The following is a 13,532-nucleotide window of genomic DNA, read 5'->3' on the forward strand; positions in this document are numbered from 1 at the left end:
CTTCTGGGTTTCCCCATAGGTGAGCCGAGTGAGCACCAGCAGCCAGAGAAGTCTCTCTAGCAGAGTCTCTAAGAAGGCTTGTAGATGAATATACAGAGGAAAAGTGAATGCTAAAAGGATACAGGTGAGCCACCAGTAAGGTTGGCAATAATCACCAACTTCTATCAACTCCGAATGTGAGAATGAGAGTGAGAGAAACACTGAAGATGGCTCCAAAATGTCTGGCTTAGATGGCTGGATGGGTAGTGAAACCATTACAGAAATAGGCAACATGGAAAGAAGGATGACTTTGGGGAGAAGATAATGAGACAACTTCTTTGAATTTCAGATGCCAGCTGGACAATCCATTTGAGATCTTCAATAGTTACTGGAAACAAATGTCTAGAGCTTAAAAACTCTAGACACGGATTTGAAAGTTTGCTGGCATATGGACAGTGATGGACACTTGTAGCATAGATGCATTCTCAAAGGGCCACACTTTTTTTTTTTAATTTATTTATTTTGAGAGAGAGACAGCATGAGTGGAGGAAGGACAGAGAGAGACACAGAATCCAAAGCAGGTTCCAGGCTCTGAGCACTCAGTATGATAGGAGAAGATAGGATTCAGTGGGAGGAGAGGGAAAGATTAGGGCCTAAGGTCACTGGGTGGGGAAGAGTGTCTGACCACAGCAAACCCCCCCAGGCTTAAGGTCCCTCTTAAGAATGTAACAGACCTAGGGCGCCTGGGTGGCTCAGTCGGTTAAGCAAGCGACTTCGACTTCAGCTAAGGTCATGACCTCGAGGTTTGTGAGCTTGAGTCCCACGACGGGCTCTGTGCCAACAGCTCAGAACCTGGAGCCTGCTTCAGATTCTGTGTCTCCCTCTCTTTCTGCCCCTCCCCTGCTCACACTGTCTCTCTCTTAAAAATAAATAAAAATTTAAAAATTAAAAAAAAAAAAATGTAACAGACCCCACCTACTCCCCCTCAGGTTTCCCTCAGGAATTTGACAAAAGACCTAACTAAAAATAAGTAGTAGACCATAAAATATATAGCTCACAAGGACTGATATGGCCATAGACCACCCCTCATATAATGGAAATGATCCAATCAGGAAGAGACAGCCCAGCACCTAGAGGTATCAAGCCAATGAGCGTAGGACCTGAGAAGTAAGGAGGGGAAGGGAACAGGGGTGGGGCATGACCAGACCTTATAAAACAAGGACCTCTTACCTATAATATAGTAGGTGGACATTCACTTTCAAATGTTCCCTCTCGGTAAAGAGGGCTTTCATACTATTCCTCCTTTCTGATCTTATACTCTAATAAACTTTTGTCTGCTGCTCATTTTGTGTCCCCCTCTTCATTCTTCGAAGTGGCGAGACAATGAATCCCAGGTATTGAGGTAAAAAAAAAAAAAAATCCTGCAGCAATACTTTCGTTATAAAACTGAGAAGTGTGATTCTGAGAAGGGCTACGGTGGTCTAATAGGGGATCTGAACGACTTGGACAAGTTGGAAGGAATATTGTGAGGTATACTGGACTGACAATTAGGAGACCTAAGTTCTAGACCTAAGTGCTCTTCACTTTCCGTGTAATTTAGTAGAAGTCATGTCTTCGGGCCTTGGTTTCCCAAACTTTAAAATGAAGGGCCACAAGCTGCCCTCCAGCTGTAAAGCTATTCCACTAAGTTGCAGAGTCCCCACATAATACAGTAGCTATCTATAGTAGATGTTTCTTGCTGTGGGGCTGTTGTTTATTGGAATCCCTTTTTTATGTTTGAGGGACCCACCACAGGGTGAGACCAGACCCTACTAGGAAGCCCTAGTGGCCGCCCCTGTGTCTCCTGGCCTCCAGCAGGTGCAGCAGACACAGAACTTAAGCCGATCCAATGCTCCCACCAGGACTTGAGTTAAGAGGGGTGGCTCAAAGACACTGACAATTTGGGATTCACTCTGCTGGCAGGTGCAGTGACTCCAGTATTGGCGGTCGGTAGTGGCAATGGCGGTGTCCTATTCCGGCCCTTCCTAGGGAAAATCTCATGTAGGGCTGTCTAGCTCCCGGCCTCCCTCTCGAAACTCTACATTGGTTCCGTGCTTATCAGCTCGCCTATAAATTCCTTTTTGCAAAAGCGAGCCGGATATTATTTCTGAGATGGCCTGCCATCCAGAATCATGACTGGTACACAACCACGTATTGAAAAACTACTGTGTACAAGACACTTTAAATGAACTTTTAAGTCGCATGACACTGCAAGACAGGTGTTATTAATCTCAGTTTTTAGAGACAGTAACGGAAGCACAGAGCGTTTAAATAACAACGCTAAGGTCATGAAGTCAGTAAGCGGCAATTCTCTGCTACATCGTGGTACTAACTGGTAAGGAACAGGGTTCCTTGGCACTTTCTTTCGCCCGTCTGTTGCGAGACAAAACACCTCAAATGGTCTCAGAGTTGCTGCTATACAGCCCTCTCCTTTGGAGATGTTGTGGTTTTATAGAGGAAATAACTATACTTCATTTCTTAATCATCTCCTTTTTCTCCTAATTTTATTTACGTAGATGATGCTTAAACAGCAACGATAAAATTGTATTCAAATGCTAACTAAGCTTTCATGGTTGATTGAGTGGGAAATAATGAGTTACCACCTAGTTAACAGTGTGTAGGTACACAGAAAATAGTCCACCGTTCCTGCTTCAAAATGCTCCTAAATACGAAGATATTAGGCCACTGGTGCTCAGAATTAGTAAGTCAGCAAGGACCAAGTGTTGTTCGTTGGGCACCTAACAAAGTGCAGAATTTTGTGCAGGACACTGAAAGGAAGACAGACGTGTTGTCATAAACGTCCCTGATCTCAGAAAGCTGACAATCTAGTTGAGATCAGGCAATGCCTTTACTCCAAAGTCTTTACTCGGAAGTCACTTTCTCGGCGAGGCTTGTCCTGACAGCCCTAATCAACACTCTTTCTGCCCTCACACTCCTTCTCTGCGCTCTGGCTTTACTTTGTCCCACAGCCCTTACCATCTTCTAGGACACTGTATAATCGTTTCCCGTTTATTTCGTAAAGTTTTCTGCTGCCACAGGGATCTAAGCTCCCTGAGCGTTGAGATTTCTGTGTTGTTTGCTGATAGACCCCCAAGCCTAGAATAGTGACTTGCACGGAATAGACACTCCAAAAACATTATGGCGACATGGAAGTAAGCAGAAAAGGTAAGAGCTACAGGAATTTGGACGTGGAAGGATCAGAATGGGCTGAGCACCCGAGGGAAGTCTTCTGGCAAGATATAATTACTTCAATAGGTCTTTGAAGGTGGGCAGGATGTCGACAGAGAGGAAAACCAAGGAGCCTGTGATATCTGAGGCATGGCGACAACTGGGCAAATAGGAATAAAGGGCAAAAAAAAAAAATCACAATAATTTACAGCATGGTGGAGGGAAAATGGCGTAGGCTTTAGGGTCATGAATCCTTCCGTAATTCATTTTGCTTGTGCCCTCCGGCAAATTTGCTAATCTCTCTAAATTGTTTCCTCATCTGTGAAATAGAATGATGCAGCGATGAATCAAGGGAAACTACCCCCAACCCAAGGGCACACTGTATACACTGTATGTTAGCCAACTTGACAAGAAATTATATTTAAAAAAAAAAAAGAAGAAGAATGTTTACATCGAAGCTGGTTAAAAGGATTTTTAAAAATTTAAATAATGCACCTGGCACATAGGAGGTCCTTGGAAAGGGAAATTGTTATCACACTGCTATAACTTGTTGGGACACTTATCAAGAAGATTTGTTGAATTCCCGTGCAAAATACATTTTGAGTCACTCGACTTGCGTTTGTGCAGGTCTGTTTTCCATACAATGGATGAAGGTGGGTGGCCATGAATTCAAAGCATGATTCAAAGCATGAATCTTTAAGGATGTCTAAGAGTGGCTAGGTGACTGGCATTTTACTGTTTATAAAATTCTGCCACACACACATACTAACACTGGTCTACATAGCGCCCCTGACGTGGGTATTATTAATATCATCATATCGGGGGTTTTTTGTTATTTTTTTAACAGTGGGGGGAAGGGGCAGAGGGAGAAGGAGACAGAAAATCTTAAGCGGCTCCACAACCAGTGGGGATTGATCCCACAACCGTGGGATCATGACCTCAGCCGAATTCAAGAGTCAGATGCTCACCCAACTGAGCCACCCAGGCACCCCGGTATCATCATATCTGAAAATAAGAACTTTCTGCTCTAGAGAGATGAAGCTACTTGTCTAAACGCAGAGATCTATGAAGTGATTAAGGCAGGACTCATATCCAGGGTTCCTGATTCCAAGTCCGTCACTCTTTTCATTAAAGACTTCTCTACTTCTAACCACTATCATGGATTTGACCCACACAATTATATTGTTGATCTGTTCAACCAATTGAAAAATTCCTCATGCTTCTCCACTCTGTAGCTGCTTAGACGTCATCCTCTCTCCCTCTCTCCCTCTCTTTGTGCCTCTCTCTGTCTCTGTCCCTGTTTCTCTCTCACTGAGGCTGAGATAAGAGCCATTGGAGAACTGGAGTGTATCTCTCAAGGCCATCGTCTGCCAGCTTATGAAAGATTTCCTCTTCATAGTTTTTGTTCTCACAGAATTTAAACCCCTTCAAGGGGAAATGGTACTTGAAGGGAGATAAGTCGGAAATACCCATCATCTCATTCAGCATATTTCATTTAACGTTTCCAGTTAAGGAGTGAGTTCATCCTAGCCATTAAGAAATTGAAAGAAAAAGATTCTAAATGGCCAAACACTTAGGATACAAGGATAAATACACAGTGAGGTGAGAGGATTTTTGCTCTATCCAAGGATTAATAGAGCTAGAAATAATGTGGGAGAAAACCGTGGTGACATGTTAGAAAATGTATTGAACAGGGAGGACCTTGTTCTCGACATGACTGTGTGAACAGGGACAGAGGGGCGGGTTAATGAATGAACTTGATGTAATGGGATTAAATGGAGAGTGTCTGTGGAAATTCAACTACTGTGGAAATGTAGCTTGTCCCTGCGATTAAGCGGGTTTTCTGATACACTGTGCTCAAGAACATCATTCTCATCTGCACAAATCAGGCATCTTTTTGATTACTATCCACAGGCCAAGTAGGTATTTTCTTCATTTACTTACTAGAATCAAGAAGAAAGATGCTCAGCGTCATCTCTGCCATCCATTCTTCCTGCATCTCTTAAAAAACTGCCAAATTTCCCTGTGCTGATGGTGTTACAACATATCACGATTTTTCTGAATACATTAATTGTTAAGTCAAAACATGCACCTACCTAACATTTTTCTGGAACCATGGGCTGCCAGTTCTTTTAAGTTCATCTTTTTTTGTTTTGGGATTTTGTGTTTATTTCAAGCTTTGATTTAAATTCTGGTTAGTTAACAGGCAGTGTAGTATTAGTTTCAGGTGTAGAATTCAGTGATTCATCACTTTCATACAGCACCCAGTGCTCATCGTAACAAGTGCCCTCCTTCATGCCCATCATCCATCTAACCCATCCCCCACTGACCTCTCCTCCAGCAAACCTCAGTTTGTTCTCTATTGTTAAGAGTCTGTTTTCTGGTTTGCCTCTTTTTTCCCCTCTGTGTTCATCCATTTCCTTTCTTAAATTCCAAATGAGTGACATCATATGGTGTTTGTCTTTCTCTGACTTATTTCACTTAGCATAATACTCTCTAGCTGCATCTATGTCATTGCAAATGGCAAGATTTCATTCTTTTTGATGACTGAGTAATATTCCATTAGAGATTTGATAGAGATACAGATACAGATACAGATACAGGTGATAGAGATAGGTATATCACATCTTCTTTATTCATTCATCAGTCCATGGACATTTGGGCTCTTTCCATAGTTTCGCCATTGTTGATAATGCTTCTATAAATATCAGAGTGCATATGTCTCTTTGAATCAGTATTCTTGTATCCTTTGGGTGAATACTTAGTAGTGCAATTTCTGGATTGTAGGGTACTTCTATTTTTAACTTTTTGAGAAGCCTCCATACTGTTTTCCGGAGCGGCTGCCCTCACTTTCCCACCAACAGTACAAGAAGGTTCTCCTTTCTCCACATCCCCACCAACACCTGTTGTTTCTTGTATTGATTTTAGCCATTCTGCCAGGTGTGAGGTGTTATCTCATTGTAGTTTTGATTTGCATTTCCCTGATGATGAGTGATGCTGACCATCGTTTCATGTGTCTGCTAGCCTAAATCCATCTTTTAACAAGACAGTAACTCTCTCCTAAAAATGCCATAATTCTATCCCATGATAGCAATTAATCACCAAATCAAGTAGTAGTAGCCACAGTACATCTAACACTGTATACAATGCTGTGAGCAACAGAAAAACTTGTTATTCTTTTCATTCAATTTCCATGAACAATTTCAAACACATACAAAAGAGACAAAAATCACATACCGAATCCCATCTATCCATCAACAGCTTCAAAATTCTTAAAGTTCATCACCAATATTTTTTCACATATATCACCCTCCACTTCCCTTCTCCTGTTTTGTTTTAAATCAAAACCCAGAGTCAAATCATTTCATTCTGTAGCTATTTCAATATGTGTCTCTAAAGGATAAGGATTTTTTAAACAAAAAGATTAAAAGAATAGAACATAAAAATTAACTCGCTGACATCAAATATCCAGTCGCTGTCCAAATTTCCATTTAAGATGTATCGTGAACAGTAGTCCTTACACAGTTCTTTACATATGTTAGTCACCACGCCAATGCTTGACAAACAGCGTGCAATTTAATCTTCTGCTACATTTTACAGCTAAAAGAACTAAGGCTTAGAGATGTTAAGACACTTGCTCTGGCCACTGCCTTCACGAGGTGTACAAGAAGAATGAGAGAAGCAACCTGCAGAAGCAGAAAGCAGCAATAATTACAATAAATCACTGACCTACATGGATAACAAGGGTTTTAAGGGAGAAATCTGTGTGCTGCCATAGATTGAAAAAAATCATCCTGGGAAGTGTAAGTCTGAGAATCCATAATACAAACCATTAAGGCTTTCTGGGCTCTGGTATGGATGGAAATTCCAAAGGAAAGTCATCTCAAGATACAGATGAAGAGGTGTGTTGCCAGAAATGTCAAGGGCTCACAAATGACCAAAACCTGTCCTGTTGTTTATTGGCTGCAACGTATGTTATGACCAACAGGTGGCAGCAATATGCAACCAGTGTTCGGTGTCATCCTTGATCTAACAAGTAACAACGCTGCATTCAGTTCTAAATTACTCAAATATATTTCAGATCACTCAGTACTCCCACCACTATCAGTGTGATTCAGGGAACATAGGAGAAAGAAAAGAGCCTGTAGGACAGTGTTTCTCAAAGTTTGTTTCAGAGATACTTTCCCCCCAACCCCCTAAAAACACACTATCATCACTTCGAAGTCTTGCTAAAATGCTAATTTTAAAGACTTAGTATAAAAAAAAGTGGGTAAAATAATTCATTAGTAGTATCTTATATTTATTAAATTATAATAGTTTGGATATACACTATTAAGTTTTATTTCTTCTGTCTTTTTACTTTTAAAATGTGGCTACTAACATTTAAAATTACATGTGTGGGGGCACCTGGGTGGCTCAGCTGGTTAAGCATCCGACCCTTGATTTTGACTCGGGTCATGATCCCACAGTTTGTGAGTTCAAGCCCCGCATCGGGTTCTGCTCTGGCAGAGATCCTGCTTGGATCCTCTCTGCCCCTCCCCAGCTCACTCTTACTCTCTCTCACAAAATAAATAAAGTTAAAAAAAAATTTTAATAAATAAAGTTATGTGTGTGGCTTACATCTGCGTTTTACATTTGTGACACCCATTGTATATTTTTTGGACATCTCTGCTCCAAAGGCTAGAAATAGAGCATGTAACTCAAGTCTGGCCAATCAGCATAACACATTCTCAGGGCCACAGTGATTGGTTCAGGGACTTCGGACACAATTAGAAAGGGAAACATGCTTTTGTTCCTTCTAAATGTCCAACCAGCTAAATAGAGGAACTGGAGACATTGCAACTGTCTTGCTCCCATGCAAGGCTCTAATATGAAGCAAGCACTAAGGACTTACAGCTAATAAAAGGAGAAAAATGACATCTTGGTGATTTTTTTTTTTTTTTGAGTCTTGGATGAAGCCATGCCTGTATTTAGTTCAAGGGACTTCTCAGCCATAGGAGTTAATACACTCCCTTTTTTGCTTAAACCAGTTTGAGTTAGAAATTCTATCACTTGCAACAGAAAGATTCCTAATAGTTACACCTTTGTATTTGACATTGATATCCTGGGCTTTCCCCACCCTACAAGACCTCTTGAAGTAACCCAAGCATCAACTGGCACATGCTTGAGGTGGAGAGAAAAAAAGGGATTGAGGAAATTATAAAAATACACAACCAAAGGGCTAGTGGCTGACTAGAGATAAGGGATAAAAGAGAGGAAGATGGCAATGACCTTCAGTTTCCGGACTTGTGGTTTGTGGTGATCGTTTTCACCTACCAGGAAGCATAGGAGAAGCACCAGATATGATGGAGGAGTGAGGGGCTACATATGCGCATTCATCGGAGTGCTCTCCAAGAACCACAGGATACGGGGATGAGAATGCCACCCGACCTTTTTTTCCCAGCCACACTACACCACAATCTTTTCTGGCCCTGCCCAAAGGACTACTCCAAAGAGCCCTCTGCCTTCGGAGATCTCTAAACAAGAATTAGCCACCAGTCTCTGACGCAGAAAATTCCTTACCCTCAGAGGACATTCAGGAAGCTGAAAATGTTCAGCTGACTCTCCACCCATAGCAGCACCACATAGAGGGCACTATGTGTGGCTACCCAGCTAGTATCTAGCCGGGGATAAGAGGTGGGTCTTGGGGCGGCTGGGTGGCTCAGTCGGTTAAGCGTCTGACTTCAGCTCAGGTCACGATCTCACAGTTTGAGAGTTCGAGCCCTCTGTCGGGTTCTGCACTGACAGTGCGGAGCCTTCTTGGGATTCTCTCTCTCCCTCTGTCTACCCCTCCCCTGCTCGCTTGCACTCTCTCTCTCTCATAAACAAACAAACAAGCATTTTAAAAAAGCCCTTTCCTTATTTCCAGCCCTTTCCTTATTTAGAGGGTGGGTAGTATAGGGATGGTAATCAGCGTCAATAGGGCTGTTTAGCTTGCCTCTGATCATACTCCTATATATTATATATAATATATATTATAAAATAGATGTAAAATTGTATGCATATCCTAGAAGTATGTATGTATGCATTAAAAGGTAGTCACCAAAATGCTAACAGTGATAATACCCCTATGTCACTCTTTTAAAAAAATCCATTAGAACAAAGATTCAGATATAAAAATTTTAAAAGTATTAGAAGAAATATAGGTGGAATATGTGAAAGTATTCTTGCGCTTTGTGTGATTCAGAAACTAAAATAATACAAGAATAGATTGAATACATGAACCTTTGGAATTTCTAAATGAGATAAATGCCATAAACATGATTAAAAGGCAAATTAAAAGCTAGGAAAAATATTTGCAATGCCCATGACAAAGTTTTAATATTCATAATATTCAAAGGAAAGTCAGAAAACAAAACACGGAACATTCCAGCGGAACAGTTGGTGAATAACAACAGTGACAAAAAAGGCAACTCACAAAGGACAGAAAACAAATGGTCAGAAACACAGGAACCTCCTACCAAAATATAAACATCATGAAACATGCCACATATCCAAAGTTATTGATTGGGACTTTTTAAGCTCATTTTATTTTTTAATTTTTTTTAAATTTTTTTTAACGTAGATTTATTTTTCAGAGACAGAGCATGAGTGAGGGAGGAGCAGAGAGAGAGAGAGAGGGAAACACAGCATCTGAAGCAGGCTCCAGGCTCCGAGCTGTCAGCGCAAGCCAGGGCTTGAACTCACGAACTATAAGATCACGATCTGAGCCAAAGTCGGATGCTTAACTGACTGAGCCACCCAGGAGCCCCTAAGCTCATTTCAGAATGAACTTATTTAATCTTTAAAACAAGCTGATTATGTTGTTATTATTTATTATTCTTTATATTTAATATAATAATTATATTTGTATTATATTAATACAGTATTTCTATTTAAATATAAAATAATATCAATATTTATATTTAATACATTTTGTATTGTCATCTTTCCCATATTATACACAAGGAAGTTGAGGCTCAGGGAGGTTCACTAACTTGCCCGAGGTCCAACAGGTAGTAAGTGATGGAGCAGGGATTTGAATCCAGATATTCTTGTTCCAGATTCCATCCCTTAATGTCACAGCATATTTAAGTACAGATCACCAAGCAACATCCAATAATACTGCCTCCCTCTCCATGCTAATCTCATTCCACGATTCCCCAGTTCCATATTCTCCAGCCACACTGACCTTTCTGATCCACAAGCATGCCAAGACCTTGCCTACTGTGCGATCTTTGCATTAGGCTGATCCGTCCGCCTGAAATACTCTTTCCCCAGCTCCACTTGGGTTGCTGGCTTCATTCGTTTATTCATTCTTATGCTCGTTCATAATACATTCAAATCTCTGCCAAGCACTGTTCTAGGCGTTGGGAATACAAGAGCAAACAGATCAGAAGAAAATCCTGGTTCTGGTTCTTTTTCATCCATTAGGTCTCAGTACAAATGCTAAGTCTTCCTTGATCACCACTCTAGAGAGACACTATGGGTGAGGTCGTGAGGACAGAGCCATCATGATGGGATTGGTGCCCTTACAAGAAGATACACCAGAGAGCTTGCTCTCTTTTTCTCCCTCTCTCTCTCTCCTCACCTTGGGAGGACACAGAGGGAAAGTGGCCAGCTACAAGTCAGGAAGAGAGCTTTCACCAGGACCCAACCGCACTGGAAGCTTGATGTGAACTATGAGAAAATACATCTCTGTTGTTTAAGCCCCCAGTCTATGGTAGTTTATTATGGCAGCCCAAGCAGACCAATAAAGACTTTGGTACCAAGAGTAAGGTGCTGTTGTAACAAATACCTAAATATATGCAAGCAGCTTTAGAATTGGGAAATGGGTAGTGGATGGAAGAGTTTTGAGGTGCGTGCTAGACATGTGGGCATTGAGAACATTTCTGGAGAGGTCTCAGACAGAAATGAGGAACACGTTATTGGAAACTGGAGGAAAGGAAGTCTTCATTATCAAATGGCAAAGAACTTGGCCGAAATGTGCTCCAGTGTTTCATGGAGGGTGACATTTGTGAGTGGTGAAATTGGACAGTTAGATGAGGATATTTCTAAGCGAAATGTTGAAGAAGCAGCTTTGTGCCTCCTGACTGCTAATAGTGAGATCCAAAAGGAGAAAGATGAATTGAAGAAGGATGTTGTGACTTTCTTTAATTAGCACTTGGGGTTTTTTAATGTTTATTTATTTTTGAGAGAGAGAGACAGAGACAGAGACAGAGCGTGAGTGAGGGAGGGGCAGAGAGAAAGGGAGACACGGAATCCGAAGCAGACTCCAGGCTCTGAGCTATCAGCACAGAGCCCGATGCAGGGCTCGAACCCATGTACTGTGAGATCATGACCTAAGCTGAAGCCAGACACTTAACCGACCGAGCCACCCAGGCACCCCTAATCAACATTTGTTAAGCAGAGCCCTTGGGTGTCAGAAGGTGAGCCACAATTCAAGTAAATACTGAAAGGGATAGCAAAATAGGTAAGTTTATTGCTCACAGGTCCTGAAGGAGGTACACAGAACACCTTGAGGGGCCACATGGGTAGGTCAAGGCAGGGTACAGGTAGTAGAGACCACAGCAGTACCTGAGACACATGCCTTTATTAGGGTCCTCAGGTAGAGTGCTTTACAGTTCCTGGGCTAAGACCAGATTGATCGATTCATACCAAAAACATGTAGGTTTTGGTAAGCTTGGATTGGGGGGATCTTATCTAAGATGTGAATAAGGGGAAGGCCCTAGGGTGTGAGGAGAGTGATGAACACAAGGTCACTGGGAGAGTCCTATCAGGAACCTACACTGCTGTGTGACTCTGCAGGCTGTTACCTAGGACCTGTGCTCAGGGAGGGACTAGGGTCGGTTAAAGCCCCTGCATGTGGTTTGGCCACACAGAATGGATGCCAACGAGCAGTATTACAGAGTAGTTTAGCTAAATTCTGAATAATGCAACTGTTAAGCAAAAAGGAAACAGAACTTGAAGATTTGGAAGATTCTCAGCCTATTCATGTTGGAAAAAATGAGAAATCATGTTCTTAAAAAAAAGAAAATACTAAGGATGTGGCTGAACAACCATTTGATAAGATTAGCATGAACGGGAACCATGAGTCTAATTATCCATTTCAGCAGAAGCTAGGAATAGAGATGACATTGTTCTAAAAGAAACTCTGCCAGGTGTGACTAAAGAAAACAGAGAAAATAGGACGGAGCAAAGGAGGGCTGCAAACTTACGTTATTCTTCAAGATAAGGGAAGAATAAAACCGAAGGTGATTCCAAGATCATCTGAGCTGCTGTTCCCACCACAGGGACCAGGGACGTGGCTGCTTCCTCCTTCCAGAGAGTGAGGTCCTGGCAGAGAGCCTAGCAGAGATCCCTGCTGGGTTGCAGGGATAGGAAGGTTCTGCAGAGCCGCGGGAGTGATGATGCCACCCCAGTGGGACTGCAAGGTGGAGCACTGAACCAAAGAATATTGTTCTCGAGCCTTAAGATCTAAGGAATGTGACTTGCTAAGCTTTGGACTTACTTGGAACCCATCACTCCTTCCTTCTTTCCTATTTGTCTCTCTGGAAATGGGAACGTTGGGCCTCTAGCCTCCAGAGAGCTGTGAGGAAATAAATTTCGGTTGTTTATTTATTTTTTTTAAGATTTATTTATTTTTGAGTGAGAGACAGAGTGCAAGGGGGAAGGGGCAGAGAGACGGGGGGGTGGGGGGAAGGAGGGGACAGAAGATCCCAAGCAGGATCTGTGTTAATGGCAGCAAGCCCAATGTGGGGCTCAAACTCATGAGCCATGAGATCATGACCCAAGCCAAAGTCAGACGCTCAACTGACTGAACCACCCAGGTGCCCCTAAATTTCTGTTGTTTAAACCACCTGTTCTGTGGTATTTTGTTATGGCAGCCTGAGCTGACACAGACAAGGGGCCTCCTCACCTTCTCTTTGACACGTCACCCATCACTCATCACTCTCTGCAATCATGTCGCTTATTTCTTTTTACTCTGCCATTATCAATTCCACTAGGATGGAAACTGTAAGAGGGCAGGGGCCTGGTCTGCTCAATCCTCAGAACCTAGAACAGTGCCTGGTATATAATATATACTCAATAAATACTTACTGAATTAAGCGATGCGAGATAAGAGCTAAATATGTAGCATCTTTAGTTTTTCAGAATTACCTTTTTAGCTTTTATGGGGTTATAGACTCCACCTATCCACACTGCTTCCACTTATTTTCTTTCCTTCTCCCATTCCTCCCTCTTCTGCTTTCCAGAAAAAAAAAAAAAAAAAACTTTAAATAAGATTAATTTGGAGTGGTTCCAGCTGGGAAGTAAGAGGAAACAGA

This window comes from Lynx rufus, unplaced genomic scaffold, assembly GCF_022079265.1.
Source record: "Lynx rufus isolate CCGP_SWC_20201006 ecotype Redwood Valley unplaced genomic scaffold, mLynRuf1.p SCAF_4, whole genome shotgun sequence".
Lineage (NCBI taxonomy): Eukaryota > Metazoa > Chordata > Mammalia > Carnivora > Felidae > Lynx > Lynx rufus.